This window comes from Rhinatrema bivittatum, chromosome 1 (assembly GCF_901001135.1).
Source record: "Rhinatrema bivittatum chromosome 1, aRhiBiv1.1, whole genome shotgun sequence".
Lineage (NCBI taxonomy): Eukaryota > Metazoa > Chordata > Amphibia > Gymnophiona > Rhinatrematidae > Rhinatrema > Rhinatrema bivittatum.
The window spans coordinates 65,996,615-66,013,008 of record NC_042615.1 but is presented as its reverse complement, the minus strand read 5'-3'; the positions used below and the strand labels follow the sequence as shown (position 1 = coordinate 66,013,008).

At 43.7% G+C, this 16,394-nt stretch overlaps 1 protein-coding gene across 2 annotated transcripts in view; it reads right to left on the bottom strand.

The window, feature by feature from the left end:
• Positions 1-16,394, bottom strand: part of GUCY1B1 (guanylate cyclase 1 soluble subunit beta 1) — a 162,339-nt gene that overhangs the window by 128,507 nt on the left and 17,438 nt on the right. The window contains exon 2 of one of the 2 annotated variants that reach the window (XM_029614317.1): positions 6,774-6,835. The exons of the other annotated variant lie outside the window; for it this stretch is intronic. The gene's annotated coding sequence lies outside the window, so the exon portion shown is untranslated. The remainder of the gene's footprint in view (positions 1-6,773; positions 6,836-16,394) is intronic. 2 annotated transcript variants of the gene reach the window in all.

The window sequence follows — 16,394 nt, the reverse complement described above, 5'->3', positions numbered from 1 at the left end:
TTGTCGTTCTATGGAAAATGCTTCTTTCTGGTACTTTATTGAAGTCTGTTAGTTATTTGAGTGTTTGATTCATAATATCACTCCTTTCCCTTTTTCTTTTCTAAAGACTTCATCTTTTGCTTCCTTGGTCTCTCTCTGGGGCAGATTTTTAAATGAGCACGCGCAGGGTATATTTGTGCGCGCTACCCGGCATGCACAAATATACACCCAATTTTATAACATGCGCGCGCCAAGCCCTAGGGGAGCCCCGATGGCGTTCCCCGTTCCCTCCGAGGCTGATTTCGGAGTGGCCTTTTGTACTTGGCCCAATTTTTTAAAATCATTTTTCATCTTATTTATCCCCTCTAGCATGTCTGGTCTATTGCAAATTGTCTTAGAACATAAGAACATAAGAAATTGCCATGCTGGGTCAGTCCAAGGGTCCATCAAGCCCAGCATTCTGTTTCCAACAGAGGCCAAACCAGGCCACAAGAACCTGGCAATTACCCAAACACTGATTAGTCTTAAATGTGCTACTTGCTAATTTCATGGAATGCCCCCTAGTCCTTCTATTATTCGAAAGTGTAAACAACCGATTCACATCTACTCATTCAAGACCTTTCATGATCTTAAAGACCTCTATCATATCCCCCCTCAGCGTCTCTTCTTCAAGCTGAACAGCCCTAACCTCTTCAGCCTTTCCTCATAGGGGAGCTGTTCCATCCCCTTTATCATTTTGGTTGCCTTTCTCTGTACTTTCTCCATCGCAACAATATCTTTTTTGAGATGTGGCGACCAGAACTGTACACAGTATTCAAGGTGAGGTCTCACCATGGAGCGATATAGAGGCATTATGACATTTTCCGTTTTATTAACCATTCCCTTCCTAATAATTCCTAACATTCTGTTTGCTTTTTTGACTGCTGCAGCACACTGAGCTGACAATTTTAAACTATTATCCACTATGATGCCTAGATCTTTTTCCTGGGTGGTAGCTCCTAATATGGAACCTAAGTGTGTCTATCTGCAAATAGGCACACTTTTGCTTCTAGTATAAACTACAATAGCCAAAATCCCCAAAAGGTCCTCTAATCACATCAAATAATTAGCCAAAAGGCAGCAGAATGAGGATCAAAGTACCTTAGAACTGAGGTTTGTCCTTAGTTACAGGAATTGTTACTTCATTTGAAATTCCACGATCTTCCTCTCCATCCCATCACTAAGGAAGTGTTTTTTAACGGAGGTGATTTAAGGAGAGTTTTGAGTTCTTGGAATCATTAAATAAATTTTAAAAATTACAAAAACAGGAGCAATTTAATAAAAATTAAAAAGAATAAAAACGGTGGTAATGCAGTTTAGCAGGCTGAAAGGAATTCAATTGGTCTGTTAAGTATTTACCCACCAGACAAACCTCATTTTTAAGGTACTTTGATCCTCACACTTTTGCTTTTAACCAATGATAAATTCAAATTCCAGGCCACAAGCACTAATTTTGCAGGGGGCCCTAGCATGGTAGGGGCTCATCCCCTCTGACTATCTGGGGGTAGGGGTAATATTGGAGGGCCCCTTCCTTCATGTTCTCCCTTCTGTTTCCCCCCTTCCTGGGTGCTTTCCCTTCTGCTCTCTGCCTCCCCACTATGGCTCCTTCCTATGTCCTTTTCTTCCAACTCCATCCCCTATGGCATTCACTCTTATCCCCCCTTGACTCCACAGGGCCGCTTCCTAGATCATCCACTCACTTCATCGCAAAGGTCCTGGCCCGGGCTATGGCCAACCTCTTCAGAGCCGGCACAAAACACAAAGGGTTGGGCAAGTCCAGATATTTGGCCATTTATCTGTCCCAGGAATTTTGCAGAACACAGAATTTGAATCCAAAATTCAACATGTCTAACTGAGCACACAGCCCTACTGAACGTCTTAAAAGTAGGGACTACTATAGATTGCTGTAAACTCTGAAGAGATAGAAATGGAATTTTTTTTACTAAAAATATTATTTCTTCTGCTTATATGGGCTCAGAGAGAGAGAGAGAGAGCATGGCAAGCTTTTTCAGCTTTCCTTGAAGCTCCATAGGCATCACTGATAGTTCAACTTTTCCACATGTAAATCCCTTCCATGTGAGAGATACAGTCTAGCTTGCCAAATGTGTTCAAGGCCAGGGACGATAAACGTCTACAAAACCCTAAAAGAAACAAGCACTCAGCATGTCCAGTGACCCTGTCCTTACACCTGAACATTATTAATTTGATATTTGGGACTAATATCATATTATCATAATATCAAATAAATATTATGATTTGATATGGTTATTACCATGAAGGTCGGTATAGAAAAGTGCTAAATAAACAAATAAACAAATAAATAAATAAATAAATATATAAATAAGCAAATAAATAAATAATATACTGGAGGATTTATCATTTTGCTCTAATAATAGCGAAATGATCGCCCACGGGGGGAAGGGGCGGGGGTGATAGTGAGCAGACGGCCGCATCGCAGTGGGGCATTTTTGCCTGCTTCGGTTGTGGCCGCACTGCACACTATCATCCCTGCAACGCCACTGAAATAGGTGTAGCTATTTCCGGCGATAATGCAGGCGATAATGTGCGATACATTATTGGCCCACGGCGCTACAAGCCCCTAACTTTCCTTAGCCCTGCCTAAATCCCATCGAAACTCCTCCCCTTTCCCTAGTTTGAATCACCCGGTGCGTTAGGGCATTATTGCATGCGATAACGCCCTGGCGCACACGATAACAGCCCATCGTGATTGGAAAAATGACCCCCATAGTTTGCTAAGTTGTCTCACAATGTGTGCTTTTATCATTTAGGACCTGATTTTCAGAGGCATTTCCCCCCCCCCCCCCCTTTCTGTGTCTATAGAAGGAGAGGGGAATTATTAAATCACGCCCTTGGTGAAATAGCTAAAAGGATCTAAATCAGGAAAAGTTATCATTCCAAAAAGAGATAGTTGTACTTGGTGAACCCAGCTGCCCAGTATTTTAAATTGGTTTCAAGCTTATGCCCTGTCGTCAGAAGAGCTCGAAGTGAATGATTTCACTTTCTTCAGAGTGATTTATTCCTCCATCTGTTCTTGATCACTCTGGATTGTTTGGTTCTAGCTATTTTATTACCTGGCATACTTCTTCGAGTCAGAGCAGTCAACTTGTGGTAGTTTTCTGTACAACACATTTTAATGACTTTACAAATAAAAATTAAAAAAAAAAAAAAACACAAAGCAATCTGGGCATTTGTTCCCAGGCCACCTCTCCCCCCCTCTTAAAAATGCCCACAACATAAGGATAACCTATAACCTCTTACATCAATTACACTGTTGGAGTGCACGTCTTTTGTCTTTGCATTCTTTTAAACAAATGCAAGCTTTGTAGGCCATGAAGCCAAGTTTGCTGTTTTTAGTTCATGCACAGTATTTATTATTTCTGGGAAAGAAAAAAAGCAGTCAGTAAACTATGTACCAAGAACAAAATGACCTGTTACCAGTGCCTATTCTTTCCACACTCTGCAGATGTACATCACGACGCAGGACAGCGTGCAGCACAATTTATGAATCTCCCAGCAGATATGGGGCGCTCCTTAGGTTGCTTAACAAAAAATGGCAAAAAGGAACCTGTTGGGTCTTTAGATCTTTTGGCGGGAGGCCTTTGGAGTTGCCTGAAACTAATTGGATGCGCATGTGGCATGTCACATTTGCGTCAATGTTAAGATAAATTTACTACTTGGCAACAGTCCTGTATTTATGAAACTGTTTTATTTCCCCTCTGGAAATTTTTGTCTTCCAGGAGTGGCAGGAAAATCAAGTAAGTAGGCCAAAAATGCACCGTTTCAAAGCTGGGCAGGCAAACTGACTTGCAGGCTTTTTACACTTTTCTGCCCTACGTTTGCATTCAAACTGAAATCTGGCCCATTGCCTTTCACAAACTTTTGGAGCAGCACACATAGCTATCTTCATTGTGTGAGCCTTCTTTGTGCAACACATAATAGCTAGGGTTCCTAATTATACTACATTACAGATCAGCCACAGCCTGCTTTGTAGTGTCTCCTATACACGAGAGCATCGCTAGCACCAGGTACATGGGGCTGCTAATTATTTTTTTCAGTTTACAATTTACCCTGCCAGCAGGCTGCTGTTGCAGGCAACACTGCACCATCGGGAGTTGCTGCACTTATCTGCCCTGGGATCGGGGCAGTCAGAGGCAGTCAAGGTTGCTTGTGTGCTCTGCTGGGTCCCTACTCCTGCACAGCACAAAAAAGGTGGCTGTTGCATCGGCTGGGCCCACAGCCTAGCCTGAGGGGCGGCGGCCATGTTGGGCTTGGCTGCACAGCTCAAAAATGAAGTCTGCAGCAGCATCCCGCGCTGAAGAGAGGAGGCTGCTGCATCCAGTCCATGCGGTGGAAGAGAGGAAGCTGCTGCATTGCTGGGTCAAACATCCGAAGAGAGGCTGTCTGCACCCTGCACTTTCCAGGGATAGAGAGAGAGAGAAAGAGTGAGAGCTAGTGTATATATGTACTCAACAGCATGGGTATGAACAATAGCATGTGTGAGACCTTGTGTGTGTGAGAGCAATTGCATGTATGTGTGTGAGCAATATCCTTTGTGTATGTATAATGTGAAAGCATGTGAGTGCGTGAGTAAGCAATAGCATGTGTGAGACCTTGTGCGTGTGAGAGCAATAGCATGTATGTGTGTGTGTGAGAGCAACTGCATGTATGTGTGTGAGCAATATCCTTTGTGTATGTGTAATGTGAAAGCATGTGAGTGCGTAAGTAAGCAATAGCATGTGTGAGACCTTGTGTGCGTGAGAGCAATAGCATGTGTGAGAGCTACTACTCACACACACACACACTAGCTGTGTGAGTGTATGTGTGAGAAGAACAGCATGTATGAGAGCTTGAATGTGTAAGCAATAGCATGTGTGAGAGCTTGTGTATGTAGGTGTGTTTGTAAGCAACTGCGAGTGTGAGTGTATGTAAATAATAGCATGTATGAGAGCTTGTGTGCATGAGTATGTGAGTAAGTAATAGCTGTGTGAGAGACTGTGTGTATGAGTGTGTGTATTAGCATGTGTGAGAGCTTGTGTGTGCGTGTGTGAGCAATAGCATGTGCAAGAGCTTGCTTGTGTGTGTGTATGTGAACAGTAGCATGTGAGAGCTTGTGTGTGCATGACACTATGTGGGTTCAGGAGGAGGCTTCTGCTGCCTACACATTCCAGAGAGAGAGAAAGCACATGTGCAAACATATGGAAGAGAGCAAGTGTTTATGTGCATGTGTGAGATATAGCATATGAGAGAAAGAGAATGTGTGTGAGCATATGTGAGTAGATGAGTGTGTTTATATGAGTGAGGAGAAAGTTTGTGTGCCCCCCCCCCCCCATTAATCTGCAACAATCTCAGGATGACTGTAAATCAAAAGTTAATCCTTATTTATTTTAATTATTTCATTGGTTGATGTGATTGCTGTTTAGAAATATTTTATTGATGTGTGAGAAATTTTATAAAAAATGTATGAGCATTTAATTATTGGATATTTTTTCATCAGCTATTATGAAACATGGCTATGCTGCCCTGAATGTGCTGATCTTGTCTCATCATGGAAGCTAAGCAGGGTTTGGCCTGGTTAGTACTATTCATTTTATGAGTATAGATATACTATCATGATATTTTAAATTTTTGTATTTTATAGTTTGATGTTTTATGTGGCATGGTGATCGTTTTTTTTTCCATTGTTACATTACATACAGCATCTGGGTTGTTGCAGTTTCTAGTTCAGTTTTTGTCCATACATTTCTGTTAATACTTTATGGTCTCTTTATTCTGTGTTTGATGAGGATTTGCTTATGTTCTGCATGTACGACTGAGGTGAGGTATTTTGCTAATATGTAGCTTGTATAAGGATCTATAGCAGTTCAATTTGTTCTATTTTCATAATGGGAGGTGTATTGGTCTTTAGGGCCTGGTGTAATGTTTGTATGTTGCCGTTTCATAGGTAGGGTTGTTACTGTTTGAGTGCTGGCAGTTAGTGTTGTTTTGATATGGGAGGTTTATTATATTGTATTGTAATTCAGCTTTTTCAAGATGATTCATTGTCAATTTGTTTTCAACTTCACATTAAAGATAGCACAATTTTAGATGTCTACTTTATTAACCCAAATGTTGTATGCAATTGGCTGTATGCTGTGCTATGCTGTGTCTGAGTCTCGCAACCAGCTATTGAAAGCATCTTAAGAAGAGTGTGGATGATGCCTACTGTTTGACTGATACATCCAAGTCACCTTGACACAGATAGCCAAAATTTGTCCTGAACAATACCCCCCCTTCTCTCAACCCACCTATAATCTGGCTACGATTGCTTTTTATGTGTCTGTCTTTGAAGTATACCCTTAGATTTAGAATGTTATCTTTGTCACCTGTGTACCTCCCTGCCTTGTTCACCTGTGTACCTGCCTACCTTTGTAATTAATCTGTTTGTGAGTGTCTATCCTGTACACCATTGTGAACTAGTGATTCTCACATGGAATGAAGGTATATAAATCACTCAAATAAATACATAAATAAATAAATAATGTGCTCATAAAGGTGAATTTTAAAAGCCTGGCACATGTCAAAATAAGGAGATGCATTCACAAGTCGGGCTCACGCACACCCACCAAATTTCAAAAACTACCCAGATGTGTGCATATTTCCCACTGCACACACATCTTACTTGATTTCAAAAAGGGGCATAGTCTGGGCATGGGCGTTTTCTGGCACGTGCAAAAGATGTGCGCGTAAATACTTACATGCCCTGGTATGTCCAGGTCTACTGCCACATAATTTTACTTCTGCTATGGAGGAGGTGTACCTTAAAAAATAAAAGAAATTAGCCATTTCTGCTCAGTTTAATGGGTCTAGGGTAACTGGGGGGAGTGCAGGCTATCAAACCAGTGGGATTTTGAGGACCTAGCCCTTAACTGCGTGAACTGGTGGATGAAATGGTGAAACTGGCAATGGCGTGGATGCGAACTCGTTATAAAATATCCTGACTTATGTGATAGAATCGGGATTTGAGCACCTAGATGCACACCCACTTAAAATTGGCGCACATGTGCACGGCCAGGCTATTTTATAAAGTATGCACATAATTGCGCACAAGTTATAAAATAGCCACATATCTGATGCACTTGCGCCATAGTCACATGCAAGCCAGTTTAAAAGTTACCTTTCAAATATTTCCATAACACACATAATACACATGTAAGCAAACAATTTAATGACATGCATGTATCTATGCAGATTATGTGCTGTTATGCTCATGATGTTTCAAATTGATTTATGGGTGCATCATTCATTTATTTATTTTATTTTATTTTATTTAGATGTTTTAAATACCATTGCTCCAAAACAAGATCACAGTGGTTTACATTAACAGCATTCATATTTGTGGTTTCTAATCATATACTTGGGGGCGGATTTTCATACTCCGCGAATAGGCCTACTTTTGTTTGCGCTCCAGGCGCAAACAAAAGTACGCTGGATTTTAGTAGATACGCGCGGAGCGGCCTCGGAGGCAACTTCCTTTTGCCCTCCCCTCACCTTCCCCTCCCTTCCCCTACCTAACCCACCCACCCGGCCCTGTCTAAGCCCCCCCCTTACCTTTGTCGGGGGATTTACGCCTCCCTCTGGGAGGCGTAAATCCCCGCGCGTCAGCGGGCCTCCTGCGCGCCGGGACGCGACCTGGGGGTGGGTACGGAGGGCGTGGCCACGCCCCCGGACCGCCCCGGGCCGTAGCCACGCCCCCATGCCCGCCCCCAAAACGCTGCCGACACGCCCCCGAAACGCCGCGACGACCGGGCCCGCCCCCGACACGCCCCCTCGGAGAACCCCGGGACTTACGCGAGTCCCGGGGCTCTGCGCGCGCCGGTGAGCCTATGTAAAATAGGCTCACCGGCGCGCAGGGCCCTGCTCGCCTAAATCCGCCCGGTTTTGGGCGGATTTAGGCGAGCAGGGCTCTGAAAATCCGCCCCTTAGTGTCCACATTCAGCTGCTAGTTCAACACCACAGCAAGTACATATTCTAGTTCATAGGTATACATATTCTAGAATTTTAAAGTAGCTACTATATAATTTAGTTCATACTGATACTTTTCTAGTTCAACATGACAGTAATTACAAATTCTAATTCTGTTAGCTGTTACTCCTGGGGGAATTCTGTGCACAAAAACTGAAAATTCTGCGCACAAAACTGAAAATTCTGCAAAATTCTGCAAACTTTGTATTGGTCAAAATAACACAAGTTACATGACAGTCTTTAAGTAACTACATTTTAAATTATTACAGAAAAAAAGTTGTTACTTAAAGTTGCAGAATTTTAAATATTTTGAGCAGAATTTCCTTAGAAAATCACTGTAAGAGTATCCCTTCCACTCGCTCTCTCTACTCCCCTGGCCAGTTTGCCCTCTCAGGCCCCAATTCCTCCACCTACCAATATCTCTCCCCTTCACCTCTAGGCTCAATCCTTTCCACTCTATTGTCAGTCCCAGACTTTGACCCTGTTCTCAGTACTGCCCCTCACACAGCATCCCCCCAGCCCCCCCTATTTTACCTCCCATGCTCTCTCTCACCCTCCTGCTTTCTGTCACCCTCCCCTCCCCCACACTGCTCCCCTCACATAGGCTCCCTCTCTGAAACCCAAAAGCATCCCCCCACTCCCCCTCTTACCAACCAAGCTTTCTCTCACCCTCCCCCACACCCCGTCTCCTCTCTCACACACACATTCTCTCTCACCGGTATCCCCCTCCCCTCATATAGGCTCCCTCTTTCTGAAACCCACACTCAAGCATCCCCCCCACCCACCCTCTCTTACCTCCCATGCTCTCTCTCACCTTCCCCACCTCCCCTCTTACCAACCATGCTCTCTGTCACCCTCCCCTCTCTCACATACACATTCTCTCTCACCGGCATGCCGCGGGATGCGCTCCGTTCGCGGCATGCCAGGGTCTCCTTTGCTATTTTCTGCCGTGCTGAGATGCCCCCACTCTCGCGATGGCCACTGTCCATGCGCTTCCGGTTTTGGAGGGAGGAAATCGGTGAGGCGACTGTGAAAATGTGCGGGAAGGGCGGCGAGGGAGGAAATCTGCGAGGTGAGAGAGGAAATCTGCGGGAAGGGGGGATTCTGCGCAAATTCTGCATTTCGCAGTAGCGCAGAATTCCCCCAGGAGTAGCTGTACCCTTTATTTTATTCATTATATATGCCTCACTCATTATTTAGCATTAATTCTGGTATTGTCATTGCAAATATCAGCATATTGGCATTTTACATTAAATTGTATGCCCTTATGAAGAGTCATGTTTTCCGTTTATGCTTGAAATTCTTTTTTTCTGTTATCTGGTGTAATGGCTCTGGAAGTCAGTTCCACAGCTTGGGGCCTGCTATTGAAAACATTTGGTCTCTTATCTGTATAAGGTGGGTATTCTGAGTATAGGGTATCATTTGTGATCTTAGGTCTCTCTTTGGTGTGTAGGGTTGAAGTGTCACTCCTAATAAGCATGGATCAATACTGTTGATGATATTGAAAATTAGAGATAACACTTAATAATGAATTCTGGATTGTACAGGAAGCCAATACAGGGAAATCGGGGGGGGGGGGGGGGGGGGGGGGGGGGAGTGATGTGATCCAATTTCCTTGTCCCCAATAAAGCCGGATTTTAAAAGCCCGGCATGCATAAAAATCGCCACTTAACATGCGTGGCTGGGCCCTGTGCGTGCTGCGCACATTTTCAAAAGGGCCCAGCCATGCACGTAAATGGCGAATATGTGCACAAGTGCCGGGCCCTAAGACAGGGGCGGGGTGGAGGCTGGCCAGGACAGCAGCCATTAGCCGCTGTCCCGGGGAAGCACGTGCCAGCAGCTGGCCGGCACACATAACTTACTTCTGCTCCTGAGGAGCAGTAAGTTAGGAAACAAAATGGTGAAAGGTAGGTTAGGTTTAGGGCATGAGGAGGAGAGGGGAAGGAAGATTAGGCAGGGGGTTCGGAAAGTTATAAAATCGGTGCATCCATGTGTGCGTACTGGAAACCGCGGGCACATGGGCCCACGTGCATATGTTTTAAAATCTACCCCTAAGAGTCTTGCAGATGAATTTTGAAGTAACTGTAGTGGTTTTATTACACTTGAGGGGGAGGCTACTAACAGTGAGTTGAAGTAGTCTAAGTTTTAAAATATAAGTGTTTGTATTACAGTGTGAAAATCTTGTATTGATAATAGTGGTTTTACTCGATGTAATATTCTCAATCTGGAGTATCCAGTTTTCATTAATTTGCTTATATTCTTTATCTTAGTAAAGTTCTCGTCTATCTGAATTCTTAGGTCTCGTATTTCATCTGAGGACAAGAAACTATTTGGGTCCTAGCCAAACCAGGTGGATTGAACTTCTATATTAAAAAATACATATATAGGGCCAGATTGTCTAACATATGTGCGGGCGTAGATTTGTGCGCGCAATATGGCACGCACATATCTACGCCTTATTTTATAACATGCGCGCGCATGTTATAAAATCCGGGGTTGGCACGTGCAAGAGGGTGCACACTTGTGCACCCTCTTGCACGTGCTGAGCCCTAGGGGAGCCCCGACGGCTTTCCTCGGAAGGAACTTTCCTTTAGCCCCCCGCAACTTCCCCTCCCTTCCCCTATCTAACCCGCCCCCCAGCCCTACCTAAATCCCCCCCATACCTTTATTATTTAAGTTGCGCCTGCCTCTGGGCAGGCGTAGGTTGCATGCACCGGCCGAGTGCAGACGAGCGATTCCCCAGCCTAGCAGGCCTTCGGAGGCCTCTGGCCATGCCCCCATCCCAGACCGCCCCCTCTCTGCCCCTTTTTTCAAGCCCCGGGACATATGCGCGTCCCGGGGCTTGCCCGCGTAGCCGAGCCTATGCAAAATAGGCTCGGCTACGCCCCATAGTGAGTACTAACATTGTATACAGATGCACAATTACTGCCCCGTAAAAGCATGACAAAAATTGTATATATAATTGCCTCCATTTGAATTTTCTCTCGCTGTCAAAGGATAAGGAATGCAGTGGAAATATACATTGCATTTAAATGAAGAAATAGTAGTGGAACCTTAATGAAGTGATAAAGATATGCACGGAACTCTACACAACATTCCTGTGAAACAATTACAAAGTATCCTTTCATGTGGACTGTGGTTCAGCTGTCTTTCATGTGACTCATTTGCAAGTCACAAAATATCTTTCTTGAAGTTCAACTCTATTGCAAGGGTTTATTGTTTCATTACAAGCACTCTGTATATATTGTGACAATGTTTTATGTTGATATTTATACATGCTAGAAATACATAACACTAAAGAGAGTTTAGAAGTGCTGTGAATGAGGAATGATTGACTAGAACAATTGATCAATATATGTGTGTGTTTTTGAATAGTTTTGATATTCTTTATCATTTAGAATAAAGCTTGCAATATTAAGCATCTCTCAACTCATTGAAAACGTCAGAAAACCCTAAAATAGGTAACACCACTAATGTTGTCAATGAGTTGAGAGATGTTTAATGTTGCAAGCTTTATTATAAATGACAAATAATATCAAAACTATTCAAACACACACACACACACACACACACACACACATATATATATATATATATAAAGAAAATATTATATATACATAATGAATTGCTCAAAAATTATACCAAAAAGATCCCCACCACAGGAAAATGAGCACTAATGATAAAAGTGAATTTTAAAAAAAAACTTTTATTTATTGTTAGATCATTGAGAAAGTTAGAATAATACATACCATAATAAATTAGAATACATGCATCTGTAGTATGATATGCACAAAAACATGACTAAGCATCACAAGCTAACCACATCTAAACACATAGAACACTTCTCACTAAAATGCATTTAACGGTTATATCAATAATAATCTGGACATACTACATCAGTAACAAAGTATCAGTGGAAACACTGGATTGAAATGAATGCCACAAGATACACAGAAGATAGCAGTGTTCTAAATTGGCAACAATGTATGTAATTGCCTTGACCAGACAAAACACAAAAAACAAATTAATGGTAACCACAGAGTATACAAAATTATTATATAATATAACAATTTTAACAATATTATATTCCAGCTATGCAAGGCAACCCAGCAGTTAACAAGACAGAACATATTCTAACACTCCCAAGCTGTAATATAGAACTATCTAAAATAGGCCAAAATGCTTGGTCTCTAACATTGACAAAATAAACTCAATGGTAGCACCACCAAATGTTAATGTGGTTTGTAAGAGCCAGGGTCAGATGGAAAAAATCCCATGAGTACCAGGGTCAGATGGAAGAATCCCAACAAGGACTATGTTTTGCCAAAGTGGCTTCTTCAGGGGAATAGAGGGATCTGTGACAAAAATATTGAAGACAAAAATAATTAGTCTGTGGAGCGCTCTGCGAGTAAAAGGTGTTTCCTAAAACCACCAAATGACCTCTGAAAAAATTATGTAACTGTTAAGTGCATTTTAATGAGAAGTGTTCTTTGTGTTCAGATGTGGTTAGCTTGTGATTCTTAGTCATGTTTTTGTGAATATAATCTTACAGATGAATACATTCTAATTTATTATGGTATGCATTATTGTAACTTTGTTTCTCAATAATCTAACAATAAATAAAAGTTTGGGTTTTTTATGCTTTTCTCTTTTATCATTAGTGCTCGTTTTCCTGTGGTGGGGATCTTTCTGGTGTGTGTGTGTGTGTGTGTGTATCTATATATAAAACATGTCCCCAAAATTAGAGCATCATATTTACTCAAATATAATAGATTAGTTAAACACTAGCACTAAAGGAAATGTATGAAATCATATGTTTTTTATTTAATAACAAACATACACGAGCACTTGTCATAGAATGAGGCAAATACAAAAAATATGGTCAAATACATGCGAATCTGCAGCTATTTTCCATCTCCTGCCAAGTTTGGCTCCTGGGGCAAAGATGAAACTGGCAGTGTCAACCCTCAACAGGTCCTGATCTGGGTACTTAGCTAAGTGAAGAGCCTGCTTTTGCCCCCCCAAGCCAGGGGAAGATACTGATGGAGGCCAGTTTGTTGTTTCAAAGCTCCCTGCTAGACAGCTGCCTGTTACAAAGCTTATCATTGTTCTATTCAATCTGCCCCATCGTTGGAGTGGGTGCACTGCTATAAAAGCAACCCTGCTTCTGAAGTAAGGGAATTAGCCAAAGCCAGTTTAAAAGAGGTCGCCTGGAGGAAATTAGTCACAATAACTAGAAGGCTTCCCCATCTTGCTTGGCAAGTGATTGCTCCCTTGCTGCAGTGAAATTCTTGCCTTGCTCCAGTTGTCTTGACTTGTATGCAGTTTGCCTTGCCCTCCCTCCCCCAAACCCCTCCTACTTCAGCAATAGTTCCTGCCTAGTTAGCCTTGCTTCATATTTAGCCTTGTCTAGTTCCAGTTGCCTTGCCTTGCCTACAGCCTGCCTCACCTTCAGGCCGATACAGTACAGTGCGCTCCGGTGGAGCGCACTGTTAACCCGCGTTTGGATGTGTGTTTTTGATGCGCTAGCTTTACCCCTTATTCAGTAAGGGGTAATAGCACGTCGAAAACACGCATCCAACCAACCCGAAACTAATACCGTCCGCAACATGCAAATGCATTTCGATGGCCCTATCAGTTATTCCCACGCGATACAAAAAGTAAAATGTGCAGCGAAGCCGCACATTTTACTTTCAGAAATCAAAGGCTGGCGTTAATTTCTCTCGGCACCAGGAAAGTGTACAGAAAAGCAGTAAAAACTGCTTTCCTGCACATCCTCCGACTTAATATCATGGCGATATTAAGTCAGAGGTCCCAAAAATTAAAAATAATTAAAAATAATTAAAAAAAAAAAAATTAAAATGGGCCCACGGCTCACAGGATGAAAACCGGATGCTCAATTTTGCTGGCGTCAGGTTTCAGAACCCGTGGCTGTCAGCAGGTTTGAGAACCAACGCCGGCAAAATTGAGCATCGGCTGTCAAACCCGCCAGCAGCCGCCGCTCCTGTCCAAAAAGAGGCGCTAGGGACGCGCTAGTGTCCCTAGTGCCTCTTTTTACCGCGGGCCCTAATTTGAATAATTTTTTTTTCTGAATCACGTGCACAGGAGAGTGGCCTGTGCGCTCCCCCGCTCTCCTGCAAACTTTACTGTATCAGCCTGCTTGTTTCCAATTTGCCCATGTGCTGTTCCAGACCCTGCCATGTTTCCAGCCTGCCAAGTTTCAATCTCCAGCTGCAGCACCTGGGCCAGTTCTCCCGCATTCCTACCTGTCACGTTTCAAGCTCCAAGCTGGAACTCCCTGTTCTAGTCCTCATCATGTTCCAGACCTTGCTGAGTGTCCCCCGCCCGCCAAGCGTCAAGCTGCAGCTCCTTGTTCTAGTCCTTGTGGAAAGCCCGTGCACCTCAGCAGATGTCCCACACCTTACACACCCTCCCCGCTACTTTGCCACTACCTCAAGTCTGCCTAGTCATGGAGGCTTCTAAGGGAATATGCCTCGCCAGCACCAGGAAGAACATTTTCTCAGGATCTGTCCCAACCTTTGGAATTCTCTACCAACTTGCATCAGAATAGCTCCAGATGTCCTATCCTTCAAAAAAAAACCAAAACCCCAAAACTAGTGAAAACTTAGCTTATTGCAGCAGCATTCAGTCCTCACCCTTTCCATGAACTCTGTTCAGAGACACCACAATCAGAAGCTCACCATACCCTGAAATACAAGAAAATTGTACCAAACAGAAGACCTGCCTCAGATGTGACTAACACCTGCCTATTTTTCACTCCATCTGTGCAGGTTGAGTGCATAGCTCTCTTGTACACTCACCGGACTTTCTGTATTGCACTACTTATGCGCTATTGTAGCATTGTCCTGTCAGAGTATTTTACATAACATACTATTTATTTACTATAACTCACATTATTTATTTTTGTGTCTCCCTGTAAAGTAGACCTTAACACACTGTGTCATTTATGTCCTGTTCTGCACTATTTATGTACTAAAATTGGCTATGCTGTTTTGTACTGTAAATATTGCTATCTACTGTAATTGATTATTTATTTCCCACACACTGTATCCATAACAGATCCAGCCTACTGTAACGAGCTTTGAACTCTCTTGTTGGAAAAGCATAACATAAATAAACAATGATGATGATGATGATGATGTTTCAGTCCTTGCCAGGTTTCCAGCCTGCCAAGCTCCAAGCTGTAACTCCGTGTTGCTGCAGCCCTTGCTGAATTTTCGGCCTGTTGAGCTCCAAGCTGCAGCTGCCATGCCTTGTTCCCGTTCTGCCAAGTTTCCAGCTCCAGGCCTGACTCCGGTCTGCAGATCCAATCGTTGCTCCAGACTTGACTCCAAGCTGCAGAAACCAGTTCCTGCTCCCACCCTCAGTTCTAGACTTTGCTCCAAGCTTCAGACTCTGGTTCCCCGCTCCGAGTTCCAGTTCCAAGTCTCTAGCCCTTGCTCCAGCAAACTGGAATCCCTCCCTCTGCTTCAACAATAAACTCCTACCAGTGAGTGCTGCCGGGGGAACCTGACAGATGCTCAACCTCTCCCCAGCCCTAGCTCCACGGCATCTGGACCGTATAGTGCTCTACAGAGTGGAGGCAAAAGGGATGGAGCTACTTGATGACAGCAGAGTAGGAAAGTCCATGTCTCAAAGCTCCCTCTACCAGCCATACACAGGTAAAGGGAAAAAGCAAACAAACAGGTGCCAGTCCCTATTGCGTCCATACATCCCTCTCACCGGCTGTGAAAGCAGAATGCTTTCCTCCCTCCCACGCTGTTTTTTTCTGGTACTTTTCAATGCCATCCACCCTAGCCATTAAGTCCCACAATACAAAAACCCATGGGGCTCAAAGATATCCAAGTACACTCTGGGCCAGATTTTTTAAGATTTACGCGCGGGCGTAGATTTGTGCGCGCAACCCGGCACGCGCAAATCTACGCCCGATTTTATAACATGCGTGCGCAGCCGCGCGCATGTTATAAAATCCGGGGTCGGCGAGCACAGCCTTCCTCCGTTCCCTCCCAGGCCGCTCCGAAATCGGGGCCTTCCCCGGTTCCCAACCCCCTACCCTAACCACCCTAATCTCCCTTCCCCTATCCTACCCTTCCCCTATCCAAGCCCCCCCCCCACCCCACCCCATTTTTTAAACTCACATTTTGCTCCTGCAAAACTCCCAGGGTTTATGCGCGCGCCAGGCCCGTTTGAAAACGGGCCTGGCGCGCGTAAGGCCCGGGATTTAAGCACGCCGGGGTTTTAAAATCCAGCCTTTAATGAAGTTAGTAAGTCTCTCACTTACTGAAAGTGTTTTCCCTGAGAACTTTAAGTGAGCGGTTGTGCGCCCTGTTATA